Consider the following 6,141-nt stretch of genomic DNA (forward strand, 5'->3'; position numbering starts at 1 on the left):
TATCCCAATACCTTCTTAACTGCTGTTTGGCTTCACCTCTGAAAGGTCACAAAACACCTTTCCCAGGCTACTCATGGGGTACCTCAGTGGCCTTGCCATCACACCCAGGACCCCAACTGCATCCGCCTTTCTCTGGGAATACAGGTATGACATTACCTCGATGATATCCTACTTCAAGGAGGTTCATTTACCACATTTATTAAGTATATACAAATACTCCCAAGGAGCTCACAAAAAGGGGACAGACCATTCCTCCACACACACTGCAAAGCCTCACTACCTCTGTTACAATCCTGAAAATTCTTTGGTAGACTGACAGCTGCTTCATCTCTGACACTGTCAGGAAACAGCTATTGACCCTTTAAGTGCCCACAATGTTAATACAAGTCCAATATTAAAAACATTTTTTTTTCAATTTTGGCTGCACTGGGCCTTTGCTGCAACAGGAGGACTTCATTGACCTGGGTCATGTGGGATTTTCGTTCCCCAACCAGAGATCGAACCCGAGTCCCCTGCATTGGAAGGTGGATTGTTAACCACTGGACCACAGGGGAAGTCCCCCATCTTTGAGTATTTCTTTTCTTCTTCTCTCTTTTTTTTTTTTTTTTTTTGGTTCTGGAGGCACCATATTCTTCACTTACAAATTTTACTTTACCTCACTAATGCTGTTACTTGCAAACTGACCCATTTTAAATGGGGCCTTCTCCAACAACAAAGGGCTTCCCTGGTGGTTCAGAGGTTAAAGCATCTGCCTGCAATGAAAGAGACCTGGGTTCGATCCCTGGGCCAGGAAGATCCCCTGGAGAAGGAAATGGCAACCCACTCCAGTATTCTTGCCTGGAGAATCCCATGGACGGAGGAGCCTGGTGGGCTACAGTCCACGGGGTCGCAAAGAGTCGGACATGACTGAATGACTTCACTTTCTTTCACTTTCACTTTCTCCAACAAAAAGCTTTAGAATCTGTCAAATTGAGATCAACAAGCACTTCTGTTAGTGCCCTCACAGACTCCTTCCCTGTAGCTTAGGCAAACTCCTTTCATGCCTCCTGGAATCTCTAGGCCACCTACAAATGACCATAGGTTGTCCCTAGGTTTCTGATGCAAGAAGCTGCCCTTCACAGGCCTGCACTATATACCATCAGGACAGCAACTGAAGGCCACATATTGAGATCTCCTGAAATTTGAGTTTCTCACAGTCCCTGAGCCTATGACCTTCTATACCTCGCTGTTCATTATGCCTTGGGTCTTGAAAGCAGCACCCCACAAGCACATCACAGCTAATGAGGCCTCCTTGACCCAGGATGGAGCCAAACCTGGGCCCTCTAGTAGATTTCAGCTACAGGAGGTGTAGCCAGTCATATGCCTCCTCAGTCATTTGCCAGATGCCATGATGCTGAAGGAGGTCAAGCCTCTCCCAGACCCTTGGCTACCATGGGACTCCCTTAGGATCAACTAAGTGACCAATAATGGGACTTCATACACTTTATGGGTGGTATTGCACCATCATACTTGATGGAGTTCAGTAGAATGTTGCTGTTTTTCATCCCTTAACCAGAATGTCTCTGAAAAGGATAGTACATGAGAGTCAGTCAGCACAATGGGCCACACTTCAGGTAGTCATTTTAACATTGGATGCCCTGGCCAAAAAGTAGTCTCATCTGCATATTTTTACAAATTCTTGGGTCATTGCCCAAGAAGTGCCCCCTTTGGGGTAAAGAACTCTGAAAATCTCTTGACTCATAGATACCCAAAATATAAATCAAGGTCACCCAGTTTTGACATATACTAAGGTCACAATACAAGGCCTCACCAGGGTACTTCTTATTCCCTTTGGAGTTGTAGACATTACTGATCATGACAAAGGGACTCATTTCATTTTCAGAATACACAATGCTGGCTCTTAAAGAAGGTATTCACTGGAACTTTCACCTCTACTGTAGGCCCTAGGAAGTTGATTTAATTGAACGGCAAACTGAGCTCCACAGAGAACTCTTATTTAAGGTACAGAGTGGCAAATGGACCCCCACTGGGTGTCACTATTGCCACAGGCTCTGATTAGTTTAAATTCATGCCCCCTGGGGACACGTACTCTCGTCACCAATGCCACACAGATCCCTCACGTGACTTTACTGGCCAAAAACGGATCACCTCTGAAGTTAATATTTTTCAATGTTCACCTCACCATGTGGCCCTCTTTCTCCTGGTCAAGCTGCTCCTTTACTTCCTAGGGAAGTACTTCTACTCCCTGAAACTCTTAGGCTGTGACCAAGATTTAAATTGATATCAAGACCTTCAGGAGGTCAGGTGTGATGTAAATCTTAGTAAGTGCTGCCTTGCCAGCTGGTAAAATCAGGAGGGCCTCAAATAGCCTAACTCCAAGTTCCCCTCCTCACTGTGCTCATATGGATGATAAAGTCCCCTAGCCAAAAATTCTCCCTTACCATAGGCATTAGGCACAGTTCTTACTCAACCCAGAGTAGCATGCCTTAGTTGTCTGCCAGCCCTTGGAATTATTCAAACAAGCCAATCATGTCCTTCTGTGGAAACTGAGTCACCTCGTACCCTTGATACTTATAAACTCTGACTCCTTCAGATCATGTTTGTTCACCCTGTTCCAAGTACAACCCCCTCATGGCCCTGCATGGCACGCGGTATCTTTCCTCCCCTGGGCTGTGAGTATATGTGACTAATAAACTGCTATCCATCTCATCGGAGAAGGCAGTGGCACCCCACTCCAGTACTCTTGCCTGGAAAATCCCATGGATGGAGGAGCCTTAGTAGGCTGCAGTCCATGGGGTCTCTAAGAGTCCGACACGACTGAGAGACTTCACTTTCACTTTTCACTTTCATGCATTGGAGAAGGAAATGGCAAGCCACTCCAGTGTTCTTGCCTGGACAATCCCAGGGACGGGGGAGCCTGGTGGGCTGCCGTCTATGGGGTCGCACAGAGTCGAACACGACTGAAGCGACTTAACAGCAGCAGCATCCATCTCATCAGTCCTAGCTATCCCCATAAACCTAGAATGGGGAATCCATCCTTCACCAATGAAGAGGCGGTGATCAAAACAAGGAGTTATAATGAAAAAAATACATTTATATTGTCTCATACTTATCTATGTAATTAAATTTAACAGTTGACTTTTTTTCATGTGCATTCAAGTTGTTACCTAGTGTTCTTTCATTTAAGCCTGAAAATATCACTTTAGTATTTCTTGTAGGGCAGATCTGCCAGCAATAAACTCTCTTAGTTTTTGTTTATCTGAGGATGTCTTAATTTCTCCTTCATTTCTGAAGAAAAGTGTTGCTGGATATGGAATTCTTTAATTGACAATCTTTTCTTACAGCACTTTTAAAGTGTAATCTGACTGCCTCTGGCCTCCATTGTTTCCAATGAGAAATTAGCTGCCAATCTATTGAGTAATTTGTGTATCAAATGAGTCACTTCTCTCTTGCTGCTTTCAAGATGATCTCTTTGTCTTTTGACAATTTTATTATAATGTGTCTAGGTGTGGATCTTTTTACATTTATCCTACTTGGATTTGTTTAGTTTCTCAGATGCGTAGATTCATCTTTTCTTTTTTAATGAAATTTGGGAAGCTTTCTAACCTTATTTCTTCAAGTATACTTTTTGCCCCATTTTTACTCTCTTCTCTGAGTCACCTACTGTGCCTATGTTTCACTGTGTCCAAGAGGTTTCTGAGGCTGTTTATTTTTCTTTTTATTCCTTCTTTCTGCTCCTCAAATTCAAAAATCTGAATTGACCTATCCGCAACTCATTAATCCTTTCTCCTGCCTGCTCAATTCTGTTGTCAAGTCCCTCTAGTGAGTTTTTCATTTCAGTCATTGTACTTTACAATTCCATACTTTCTATTCCATTAATTTTATAATTTCTATCTCTTTGTTGATGATTGCTATTTGGTGAGACATCATTTTCATATTTTGCTTTTAGTTCGGGAAACTTGCATTCCTTTATTTCAGCATATTTAAAACATCTCATTTAAAGTCTTTGTCTAGTAATTCCAGTGTCTGGGCTTTCTCAGGAACAGTTCTTATTGACTTCTTTTCCCCACCATGTATGAACCAATCTTTCAGGTTTCTTTGAATGTCTCAAACTGTTTTCTTTGAAAAATACAATGTGGCAACTCCTGAAATTAGATTCTTTTTTATGTTCAAGGTGTTTTATGTTTTGTTTTGTTTTTCTGTTTGTCTTTGTTATTGTTGCTATTTGTTTGGTTAATGACTTTTCTGAAGTAATTCTGTAAAGTAATTCTTTCTCATGTGTGACCACTGAAGTTTTTGCTTGGTTAGCTTCAGATCAGATCAGTCGCTCAGTTGTGTCCGACTCTTTGCGACCCCATGAATCACAGCACGCCAGGCCTCCCTGTCCATCACCAACTCCCAGAGTTCACTGAGACTCACATCCATTGAGTCGGTGATGCCATCCAGCCATCTCATCCTCTGTCATCCCCTTCTCCTCTTGCCCCCAATCCCTCCCAGCATCAGAGTCTTTTCCAATGAGTCAACTCTTTGCATGAGGTGGCCAAAGTACTGGAGTTTCAGCTTTAGCATCATTCCTTCCAAAGAAATCCCAGGGCTGATCTCCTTCAGAATGGACTGGTTGGATCTCCTTGCAGTCCAAGGGACTCTCAAGAGTCTTCTCCAACACCACAGTTCAAAAGTATCAATTCTTCAGCGCTCAGCCTTCTTCACAGTCCAACTCTCACATCCATACATGACCACAGGAAAAACCATAGCCTTGACTAGACGAACCTTTGTTGGCAAAGTAATGTCTCTGCTTTTGAATATGCTATCTAGGTTGGTCATAACTTTTCTTCCAAGGAGTAAGCGTCTTTTAATTTCCTGGCTGCAGTCACCATCTGCAGTGATTTTGGAGCCCAGAAAAATAAAGTCTGAAACTGTTTCCACTGTTTCCCCATCTATTTCCCATGAAGTGATGGGACTGGATGCCATGATCTTCGTTTTCTGAATGTGGCACTTTAAGCCAACTTTTTCACTCTCCACTTTCACTTTCATCAAGAGGCTTTTTAGTTCCTCTTCACTTTCTGCCATAAGGGTGGTGTCATCTGCATATCTGAGGTTATTGATATTTCTCCCGGCAATCTTGATTCCAGCTTGTGTTTCTTCCAGTTCAGCGTTTCTCATGATGTACTCTGCATATAAGTTAAATAAACAGGGTGACAATATACAGCCTTGATGTACTACTTTTCCTATTTGGAACCAGTCTGTTGTTCCATGTCCAGTTCTAACTGTTGCTTCCTGACCTGCATACAAATTTCTCAAGAGGCAGATCAGGTGGTCTGGTATTCCCGTCTCTTTCAGGATTTTCCACAGTTTATTGTGATCCACACTGTCTGATCAGCTAATGATTAGGTAGAGATGTCCTTAAATGCCTGGAATCAATGTCTCAAGTATTTATTGAGGGGCTCTGTGTTTACTTTGGAGCTTTCAACACTGAGCCAAATCATTTGAAACTCTTGTCTTAGCTGTATTTCATGATTATGTAGAACCTCAAAATCATCCAGTGGTGAGAGCTTTGGACCTCCTCAGGTTTTTCCTGAGCGTGCACATAGCCCAACACATGTATGTAGCCTTCTAGATTCCTAGAAATTTGTCAGAGCTTGTCAAGATCCCTATGGAGCTTTCATTTCCCTGCTTTTCCTCTTAAGTTTTGTGGTTAGCCTATTGTGTCTCAGCTATTATCCATTGCACCTAGTACCAATGATGTTAAATAAATGCCACTTATTATTTCAACAAACACCCTCAGGGAAAAGGCTGTTCACACTGGGTGAGCTGAGTCAGGTCAAATAAGGACAAGTCTTGTGAGTGAGGTCTTCCAGAGAAATATCAGACAGGTCAAATGATGACAGTTATATGGGCATAGGGTTTTGAAGGAGCTCTAACCTCATTTTGCCTCCCCCAGTGGCTTCCAGGCTCTCAGTTTTCCACATGATTGTGGGTTGTCATTATTAAAGGCTACTACAGAGCTGGAGAGAAGGGGATGGGCATAGAGCAAGGCCACTAAGTTTTCTGTTCTTACCACAACTTACCTGTTTTTCTTCAATAAACACTCTCTGATTCCTGCAAGCTTTTGTTAATTCCCAGAGGTCTAAAAAAGTTGAC

Source organism: Bos taurus, chromosome X (assembly GCF_002263795.3).
Source record: "Bos taurus isolate L1 Dominette 01449 registration number 42190680 breed Hereford chromosome X, ARS-UCD2.0, whole genome shotgun sequence".
Classification (NCBI taxonomy): Eukaryota; Metazoa; Chordata; class Mammalia; order Artiodactyla; family Bovidae; genus Bos; species Bos taurus.